The sequence below is a fragment of the Centropristis striata genome, chromosome 17 (assembly GCF_030273125.1).
Source record: "Centropristis striata isolate RG_2023a ecotype Rhode Island chromosome 17, C.striata_1.0, whole genome shotgun sequence".
Taxonomy (NCBI): domain Eukaryota; kingdom Metazoa; phylum Chordata; class Actinopteri; order Perciformes; family Serranidae; genus Centropristis; species Centropristis striata.
Window position 1 is genome coordinate 3,782,229 of NC_081533.1, and position 11,157 is coordinate 3,793,385.

Sequence of the window (11,157 nt, forward strand, 5' to 3'; positions counted from 1 at the left end):
ATCTTAATTTTAATAATCTGGTCAAGTGAAATTATCTCAGATTTAGTCTCTCTCTCTCTCTCTCTCTCTCTCTCTCTCTCTCAGCCACTGAAACACACAGTCACACTCAGGAAACATGCACATGTGACCAGAGAGGAAAGTCCTTTATTCATGGATTAATGCACATTTTAAATCTTTCTACAGGAGGCTGGATCGTCCCTGTGTCCTGAAGCTAAATGTGTGAAAGTGTGATTTTCTCCAGACTAGTTTGATTAGAGGCTCATATTGTCAGCTGTCACACTGGAGGAGCAGCTGAAGCATCATGAACCAATGAAAGCGGAGGAGAAGACTCAGGTTGGAGGCGGGACCAATCACAGCTCACACTGAGAGGTGGGAGGCGGGGCTACACACTGGACGGCCAATCAGAACAGAGGGGCGTGTCTCTATATAAAGCAGGAGTAGAGCCTCTGACGTCAGTGTGAAGCTGAAGCAGCAGAGCAGACACATGAAGATGTTGTGAGTGTGAGAAGTGAATGACGTCAGCATCAAGTGTTCTCTGACTGCATCAGCCTGTCAACACCAACACAATCACAACACACATTGTGGAACATTGTCCTTTACATTCACATCATGTTCCTCAAGGCGAGGAAGTGTGTGTCAGCAGTTTAGGATTGTTACTAACTGAACATGTTTCGGTTCTTTAACACAAAAAGTAAAGAGAAAAGCTGAACTCTGTGGAGGAGAGAGGAGGAGACTTGATCTTTATCTGTTTCTATACATTGATTAAATAAACACCTTTAACTTGTGAAATCCAAAGTTGATGGAAGATTTGTGTTTTTTTAACAAAATCAAAGAATTTAAAACTTTTTCTTTCAAGTGAATGATTTGTTAAATTGTTCCCACAAATAAAAAGGCTTTAAACTGATGTCGACAGAGAAGCTCTAAGATTAAATCCTGGAGGAGGTTTTCCAAGTCTAATTGAAAATATTTCAGCAATAAAATAAAAACAGTTTGAGTGTATTTAGTAAGAAGAGAATGAGTTCAAGTGTTGGTCAATGAGCTAAAAGTTGATGAACAGCTGATGTTGACAGAAATACAAGACAAACTGGAGTCCTTTCCTGCATGTCTCCCTTCAGCTCCGGATCCCTCTCTGTCACAGAGAAATAACCTTCCCATCATGCACTGCTCTGAAAACTACAGCAGCTGTCTCTAGTTTATGGAGTTTAATGTCGCTGCAGAAAGATTTGGTGACTTTAAGTCGAACTGGGAACAAAAACTGACGAGGAAGTTCACTTCATAACCAGAGAGGAAACTGAGAGAGCAGAGCTGCTGCACCGTCAGAGAGAAGGGCGGGACCTGACAGGTTGTCCCGCACATTCCTAACGTGCTTTATTATTTCTCAAGACAATGCTGTTCTTCCGATGCAGTTGACAACATTCTTATCTTACTGTTTGAAACACTCCGAAAGTCACGCTATAGCTTTATTTGTTGTGTGCGGTATCTGGATTTGCATGAGCCTTTTGATAGGCGGATATATGCATCCACATGCAGAAGGTCTGTGCCATAAATACATGAGCTCTCAGTCACCAAGTTGTGAAACGAGCGGACCTGAAACATGAAGATATACTGACTGAAAAGTGAATTGCATGTACATCAAATGTTCCTCTGATAACTTTTTCCTCCGTGTTTAACTTTTGTTGGAAGGATTCTGAACTCGGACCAGAGAACATGCAAACATCAACACAAGGTAACGTAATAATATATTTTTTGATGTACAGATTAGTTATGTGATGATATTTAACAGATAATAATGTGTTTTATTCTGTCAGTAAAGAGACATTTCAACACTTGAATCAATCTGACAGCTTTTCTTTATGTTTTAACAACAACATGAGGAAGTTTTTGATGCTCATGTTCTGTTGCATGGAGCCTGTTATCATGGAGCCACAATGTGTTTTAAAGTAGACTAACTGTTTTATTTGCAGTTAAATTCTCAGATGTTGATATAAATGCAGGTAAATGTGAATCAGCCTCATCTTTTATTTTTGTATAGAGTTCAACCAATCCTGTAGAATAAGCAGCTCACTGCAGTGTATAAAGTTTTTATATGTCTGAAAGAAACTAAACAAACAGGTTGAAGTTTATATTGTTTTTATAATCAGGATAATAACACAAAGACGTGTTGTAACGACTCCACACAGACTGTTGTTACCTCTGAACTTGAGATCTGAACTTTAACTAATGAACCGTAGAAAGTCCTCCTGATTCACCTCTCAGCTCAGTTTCTCCTCTTTCTTTCTCAGTTGAAAACTGGCGCCATCTAGATACAGAAACATAATAACTATGTGTCATATTTCCTCTGTCTCAGGTGTAATGTGTGAACTTTGAGCTCATAGTGATATTTATTATATTCATGTTAGTGGGTGGTGGAAGAAGTAATCAGATTACTCCACTACAGTAAAAGTACTTCATTCAACACTTACTGAAGTAAAACTACAAAAGTATCAAAAGTCAAAGTACTCGTTATGCAGAAAGATTGTTTTATATATTCCAAATATATTATTAGATTATTATTACTGATACATTTATGGAAGCAGAATGTTTGTGTTGTCCAGATAGGGTTATTTTTTACGACTTGATATGCAGTTAATGTGGTTTTATTTATTATTAAAATGCATAATCTCTTTAAATTGATCTTTTTTTTCATGATAAACTTTGACCTCAAAGTAACTAAAGCTGTCAGCTAAATGTAGTGGAGTAAAAGTATAAAGTTATATCAAATAGAAGTACTCAAGTAAAGTACAAGTACCAATGGTGGAGCTTCATTACCTGCTGCATGTGCCACTCCCAGAACTCCTGCTCCTCAAACGTCTCCCCATCCCATCCTCTTTCTCAGATGAAAACTGGCGCCATCTAGTGTCAGAATCACACTACTGTATCTTTGCTCAGTGTAATAAGTATGCTGCATATTTCCTCTGTCTCAGGTGTAATGTGTGAACTTTGAGCTCATGTGTGTGTGACTCTTCACCTCTGTCTCCTCTCACAGGGAGAAGATGATCTGCAGCATCCTGCTGCTCCTCAGCCTGACCTCCTGTGTCTCTGGTTAGTTGACTCCTTCACTTTATTATCCACAAAGAAGAAGAAAGTCTGTCTGCTCCTCACTTTCCCTCTCTGTCTCCTCAGCAGGAACATTTGTAGTGAATGTGACTCAGAGCTCCTATCAGGCAGAGGAGAACCAGAACATCACACTGGAGTGGACCTTCACCACCAAACCTGAAGCTTCAACCAAACGCCATTTTATCGGCTGCCGGCTGTTCATTAAACTCAGAACTTTAGTCCTGATTCTTCTAGATAAAGGTGTTGAGGTCTCACAGTCTCAGGATCAACAGTTTGCAGGACGAGTCCAGTTTGACCAAGACGTCCTCAGAGAAGGACGACTCAGACTTCATGTGTCCAGACTCAGGATCAATGACTCTGGACTTTATGTGTGTGAAGACCTCTATTGGAGAAATATTTCCAAATGGCAGATCAACGTCACTGGTAAGTTGATTCAGTAAAACTTTCTGAAAAAAAATCTGACAAGAAAATCATTGAGGACTTTAATAATCCTGACACTTTTCCAGTCAAATGTTTTTCTTGACATGAATGAGTCAGATGTGTTTGTTGTCTTTGCAGCAGCGAGGGATCAGCCCCAACCTGAGACACCAAACACACCAAGACCACAACCAGAGAGTGGAGGAAGGATGCTCCTCTACTGTGGACTGACAGCAGCAGCTCTGTTCACTCTCTGTTTCTGTTACTTCCTGCGTAAAAAACAAGCTTTCTGTTTCAGAGGTGGATTTGATAAAAGGTACAGTCCACCAGGTGAAGTAGAGTTAACTGTTCCACCAACAACTTGAACAAATTAAATGTTCTACCACGGACAGAATAGTTGTCTGGCAGGTCATCAAACTGTAAGTCAGAACACATCAGCAGATATCAATAACAACAACTTTGATGCTTCCAGACCAGACGAGAGAAATCATGACAAAATCGGCCAAAGAATCATAGAAATAAACTGAACATTATTGTCTAGTTTTACCTTCCATTCAAAAAAATAACCAAGACGATGCTTAAAATTGTGACGTTTCCTCAAAATCACTTTATTCTTGATTCAGAATCAGTTTTCAAGTACAAAAATATTAAGATTACATTTCATTCAACCTGAACTGTTGACATTTCTAAACTTCATGTGTTCTGTCATGGAACTGTAGTGACTCACAGGAAGTGATGCTTTTGTTTATAATCTGTATAAATGATCAAACCTGCTGTTTCTCTTCTTCATGTGTTAGTTTTCACAGTGAAGCTGCTTTACTGTCTGACAGCATGAAAACTGTCAAACTTCTGATCTTCTGTCCACAGTTTATATATTCAGCTTTCATTCAAACATTTTATTCCTCTAATGTGCACTTTATAGTGAAATGTTTCTTTCCTGTTTGATTTCTGTTTGTAAGACCTGGCTTTGATCTATTCTCATTATTTCTTGTCTGTTATATACTGTCAGTATTTCACTGTGTGCTGATAGAAAAGCTCTGAGTCGTTCCCACTGTTATTACTGATGAGGAGCAACAGAGGAGCTCTTTACTGAAGGGACATCTCTCACTGATCATCTGTTCATGTGACTAAAACTCATGTTTCTTCTATTCTACATATTGATAAATGAAGACATTTAACTTGTGAAAAGTTGCTTTTAGGATTTCGATGTTTTTCTAATGAATTCTGCATTTTTTGAGCTGCTGAAGGATTTTATTAAAATAATTTGCTGCTCTAACTGACTGTTGAACCAAATGATTTGTTATATTGTTCCACAAATAAAAATGCATTCAATATACTGTTTTTTATGTCATAAGTTATTCATCTATAAATAAAACATTCAGAGGTCAAATATATGAAAATAGATCATTTTAATCGTCATGGATACACAAACAGCTGAAGATGTTAGAATATTAACAACAACAGTCCTGTGTAAAACACAATCCCGGTTCGATCCCTGACCATGGCAGCCTACATGTCCAAGTGTCCTTGAACAAGATACTGAACCCCAAATGTCTCCCGATGCTGCGTTCATCAGTGTGTGAATGAATTCCTGCTGGTGGCAGGTGGCACCGTTCAGGGCAGCCTCTGCCACCAGTATGAATGTGTGTGTGAACGGGTGAATGAGTCAGTCTGTAGTGAGTTGTTTGAGTGGCCGCAAAGCGACTAGAAAAGCGCTATATAAGTGCAGGTCCATTTACCATTGAGCATGCTCCTCCAGTCCAACCGGATCAGACGAGCCTCCGCCCGCCGCGACCTGTAAATATCTCACATTGTATCAGCACAGTGTGTCCAAACTTAGTTACTGTTTGTTTTTTTCATTTCATTCTCACTTGTCAATGGGAACTTGTGCCACGGTCTCCATAACAGCAGTTGTGGTGATTTTAATCGTGGCTCCTGCAGCTTTTTTACTTGGCATGTATGTGAAGTCCCGCTGCTCCGAGTCTGGTGACGTCAAATGACAGTTTGTTGTAATCCGTGAAAGGACTGTCTGAATCATTTCTAGAATAATGCCTGTTTTCACAGTTCCTTGCTTTGATAAACAGTCTATTTTTTGGTGAATTGGTAAAAAATAAAAAATAAAAACATGCCCACCTCTGGGGTTCAGATGGTTGAATTACATTGTGTTTCTGTAACTTGTTCTTATTTTAAGTCTTCTGGCTCTTTATAATGTGTCAGTTTTGCATTTCCTATAAATAATCTAATTTAAACTAACATAAGCATCAAAAACTTCTCATACCTTCTTTCATTCTTCTTTCATAAAGAAAAGCTGTCAGATTGATGAAAGTGTTAAAATGTCTCTTCATCTGTTAAAGTTCGTCACATACTAAATCTGTACAGCAGGATTGATAAAATGACAACAATAGAAATATATTCATACATTACCTTGTGTTGTTACAATCCCACAATCGAAATGACAAAGTGTCAAGTGTCTGGTCTTATAAATGAATCCGTCCTCCTCCAAAGATACCGAGGCATTTCTATCGTGTAGCCCCGCCTCCCTGGAGTTCCGCTGACCTACATAACCATATTTGGTCCTTTGGTCCATTTCAGTGCAGAGGGAATCCCTCAACGTCACCAAGGATACCAAACACACAAGACCAGAGGCTCACCTCGCCGACGGACAATAATAACAGATGTTTTTTATACTATCAGAGGCAAGAGAGATTTCTCCCCGTCTGACATATACTGAGAGGATATTTTAAGAACTTCAGAGTGATAAATATGGAAAGTATCTATTTGGGATCATCAGTGTCAGATTCAAACCAGCGACCCTCCAGTTAGCAGCCTGGTTCCTCACCTCTAGGCCACGGACTGCCCTATGTTAGAAACACAAAGGGTCTGCATGAGAATTATTTGAAACCACAAGTTCAGTGTTCTCGGTTCAGCTTTATTTTCACAACATAAGATTTGCAAAATGAAATGCAGTTGTGGCCACCCTCCACCTGAAATAATAACATATTTTAATTTAAAATTGATTAAAACATTTAACTATAGACAGGATGTAAAAACATCTTTATTTATCTTTATTGAGGAATTTAATGAATGACTGGGTGAGAAATAAAACTATTAAAACATGCTTTTCTTTAAGTAATTTTAATACAAGATAATATATAGAAAAAATACAAGATTATGATGAGTATACAAGTCAGACAAGAATATCAATCATGTACAAACAGAGTCACATCACACTGTTCAGCTGGATAGGAGAGTTCTATCAGCCAAATAGGATCAAGAAGATCTGACCAAGTTACAAGAATTCATTGAGTTGATGGTCCGATGGCACGCAGATGGTGTGCACTTTGTCCCTCCAAGCTGGAGACGTGTGATGATCCATGTTTGGTTAGTCAGTGCAGATGTGAACATCTGTATTGATCCAGACATATAAACATGTTTTCCAGCAGCAATGCAAACACTGCTGATGTGGAGAACTTAACTCAAAGGAACTGAAGTTACAGAGTTTATCAAATCACTATATCCCCATCAATATACATGACAAGATTAAAAATGCAAGTCAACAAATTGAAATAAAATAAAAATTATAAATATAAAAACATAACGCAGAATAAAAATCCAGATAAAAAATGTCCTTTTTTCAGGTGTTTAATCCTGGACTCATGTAAGAATCTTCAATAATTGTACATTTAAACATTTTTATTTCATGTTAAATCTCCAGGGGTAAAATCATTATTATTCAACTAAGTACAACTACCATTACAGTACTTGATTAAATTTAATAAGTTACATTCCCGCACTGATTACAGGCTGTGCAGGGTTTAATGATATTTATTATCTTCCTGGTGTCAGATAATTAATAATAATGACCATGTTGATTCTGAGAAAGACAGTAACAACAGATCAATGTTTAAAATTATAGATTGATTTTATCAGAATTCCACAAGAATAAAGGTTTGTTCAAAGTTTGAACTATTTTGGGTCTCTGTTTATTCATCTCCTCTTCCTCCTCACTGGATCAAACCACCTCAGTCAGACTCAGTTACTGCTGTCACTCTTTAGTTTCAGAGGGAAGCTCAGAATATAATAACACAGCACATGAAGAGGAGGCATGAAGAAATAGCTAGCTTGGCTCTAAAAACGCTCAATGAGACATCCTGTTAATGCACTGGTGAGCTTTAAGGGTTCTACTAAGAGAAGACATTTACCCACATTGGTCAAACGAGTACGGTTTGTCTACAGTATGACTGCATCGATGTCGTCTCAGGGTCTTTGCATGAGTGAAAGCATGGCCACATTAGTCACAGCTGTACGGTTTCTCCCCACTGTGAACACGTAGGTGAGCATCAAGGGTACGACTTTGTGAAAAAGTTTTCCCACATTTGTCACACCAGTATGGTTTCTCTCCAGTCTGAACACGTTGATGTTGTCTCAGGCTCCTTGACAGAGTGAAAGCATTCCCACACTGGTCATAACTGTACGGTTTCTCCAGTGTGAACACGTCGGTGAGCAACAAGGTGATCCGATCGCGAAAAAGTTTTTTCACACTGGTCACAGCTGTACGGTTTCTCTCCAGTGTGAACACGTTGATGTTGTCTCAGGCTCCCTGACGTAGTGAAATCGTTCCCACACTGGTCACAGCTGTACCGTTTCTCTCCAGTGTGAACACGTCGGTGAACATTAAGGCCTCCACTTTGTGAAAAAGTACTTCCACACTGGTCACAGCTGTACGGTTTCTCTCCGGTGTGAACACGTTGATGTCGTCTCAGGACCTTTGCCGTGGTGAAAGCGCTCCCACACTGGTCACAGCTGTACGGCTTCTCTCCAGTGTGAATGCGTTGATGTTCTCTCAGGCCCTGTGTCGTGGTGAAAGTGTTCCCACACTGGTCACAGCTGTAGGGCTTCTCTCCAGTGTGAACATGTCGGTGAGCAACAAGGTGATCCGATCGCGAAAAAGTTTTTTCACACTGATCACAGCTGTACGGTTTCTCTCCAGTGTGAACACGTTGATGTTGTCTCAGGCTCCCTGACGTAGTGAAATCGTTCCCACACTGGTCACAGCTGTATGGTTTCTCTCCAGTGTGAACACGTCTGTGAACATTAAGGCCTCCACTTTGTGAAAAAGTACTTCCACACTGGTCACAGCTGTACGGTTTCTCTCCGGTGTGAACACGTTGATGTTGTCTCAGGCTCCGTGCCGTGGTGAAAGCGCTCCCACACTGGTCACAGCTGTACGGTTTCTCTCCAGTGTGAATGCGTTGATGTTCTCTCAGGCCCTGTGTCGTGGTGAAAGCGTTCCCACACTGGTCACAGCTGTACTGTTTCTCTCCAGTGTGAACCCATTGGTGAACCTTCAGGCGTCCAGCTGTTGTGAAAGATTTCTCACAGAGCTCACAGTGGTGATGTTTGAGTCCCTCTCGTTCTCCCGGTTTCTATAGCAACAGACAAAAAGAAAAAGAGAGAGTTTGAGTGAGATGCTATGGTGAAGCAAGCTATCTAAAACAATCAGTAATATTTAGAGCACGTCTGTACAACATAACCCTCAATGTTCAAGTCAATGTTACTAAGTAATATTTTCCTTTCAGCGTATTTTTTGACAAGCAGTACATTAAATAATTCTGGACAGTATCTGTGATTCTTTTGGCTTGTTGCAATAAAAATAAACAGACATTTATACAAAGAAATTTAAATTACTCAAATCATTCTATGTGATTCATATTTACTCATGAGCATCACAAATACCAAAAAAAGTAAATAACACATTTTCTATAATTTCCTAGTCTCATCATTATCTGTATGTTTTAATCTGCCTGCTGAATAAAACTTTTCCTGTCCATCAATGCAGATTTGATTCATTTATTCCCATATTGTTTGACATAGTAATATGCTTTTCATGATTTAAAGTAAGCCAATGAGATCAAAGGCACCCACACTATTAGATGTAGTTACTTTATGGGTTTTTATTTTGAAGACCTGGGTCATCCTGTCCTGGCTCACTCATGCTGGCTGGTTGCTATGGTGATGAGTGGAGAGGGGAGGGGCACAGACTATCAGCTGATATCTAACAGCTGAGAGATTAATTTAATGGAAATCACACCTCTAGAACTGCTCTTGTTTTCTCAAAAACCTAACAACAAAATATTAGTCTCATCAGAGAGGTAAATCTCCCCTGAACGCGTTGATGTACGTTTAATGTCTGTAGCAAAAAAAATGTGAGCAACATTGCAGGTTAGAAAACTGTGTTTTTCTTCTAGAAATGTCTGTTCCCAGTTCTCATTAGTCTCTATGGGACAGTTGGATGGACATTATAAAGTATATACTATAAAATACTTAAATGATACTCTACATAATAATAATAATTAAATAATATTCATATATTTTGTTGAACAAAAAGTAAAATTTTTATATTGTATTTATTTTTTTAATCCCTTTAATAATATTACAATACTAATTAAAAAATTTACACAATATCCTATATTTAGAAATCTGAATTAAATAATCATATTATATTTGAATAATATTTTATTCAAAACAAATGTTAAACTTTAACTAAAAACTATCCATATCATATTTTAATCAGTTTTTCAAATATTTAAAATAATTGAAAAACTAATCTTGTAAAATATTAATACTAACAATAAAACACTAATACTACGGGGTCTAAAGAGGAGATTATATCTAAAGTAAAGAGAACAGAATTGAAAAAAAAAAAACAAATACAAACTCAAGTTCATTAGAGTGATCTGACCTTTCTTGGAGGACTCATTCTTCTTCTTCTTCTTCTTCTTTCAGACGTACGTCCTGGAGTCAGAAGTGTCTCGTGACACAGATGAGCTGTGAAGTCAACAAACAGAGACACATGATGAGGATATAAATAAATATATAAACATATATATCCTGAATAAATATGAACATCCTGAGCCATTGTTTGATCCCAGAGATTGCTCTTGTGTAGGGGCTTCTGGACCAGCTCTCCACTAAGGGGACAGATCCCTTATCCTATGGATATTATCTCAGTAGGTATTTTGGGAACTTAGAACTCAAGCTGGTGTGGAGGAGACTCGCCTCGCTTCTGACTGCCTCGGTCCGGACACCTATCCTGCTTACTCCAGAATGGCACCTGTCAAATAACCCTGGAATGGATACCACGCTAGCCGCGTCCCTTTAATGGCAGCTCTCCTCTTACTGATCTATGCACTTGGTGAATCGCTAGGTTAACTTTAGTGGCTAGGAATATAAGACCCAAGGATAAGTTTAATTTCTTTGGCTAGCGTAACCAATAAGAACCTTGTTATTACACACCACCTCTTAATACCAGAAGATTCAAAGATCTAAGGTCCACTACTCCACTTTAAATGCAATTGAAAATGTATTGATAAAATAGCAAGGTGCAAGCATACAACATGAATTGATCCAAAATTGATTACACTCAAAAATCCCAGTAATAAAATGATTATCGTCTGTTTAATGTCATACCCTAATACCCTAACTGCCTGTGCTGAATGAAGCTGTAGCTGGGAATTAATCCTGCAGATTTGGAGAAGGAGACGGGAGCGTTGCCTGGCCAAGCTACTCTATCAAACCGTCCGGCTTCAGGCCTCAGCCGAGGCTCTCCACTTTGTCCAAAGTCAGAGTGATCTTTGACCGGTC

At 38.7% G+C, this 11,157-nt stretch overlaps 1 pseudogene; it reads right to left on the minus strand.

Annotated features, from left to right (window-relative positions):
* Positions 1-7,504: 7,504 nt before the first annotated feature.
* LOC131989496 (zinc finger protein 239-like) lies at positions 7,505-10,336 on the minus strand (annotated as a pseudogene).
* Positions 10,337-11,157: the final 821 nt, after the last annotated feature.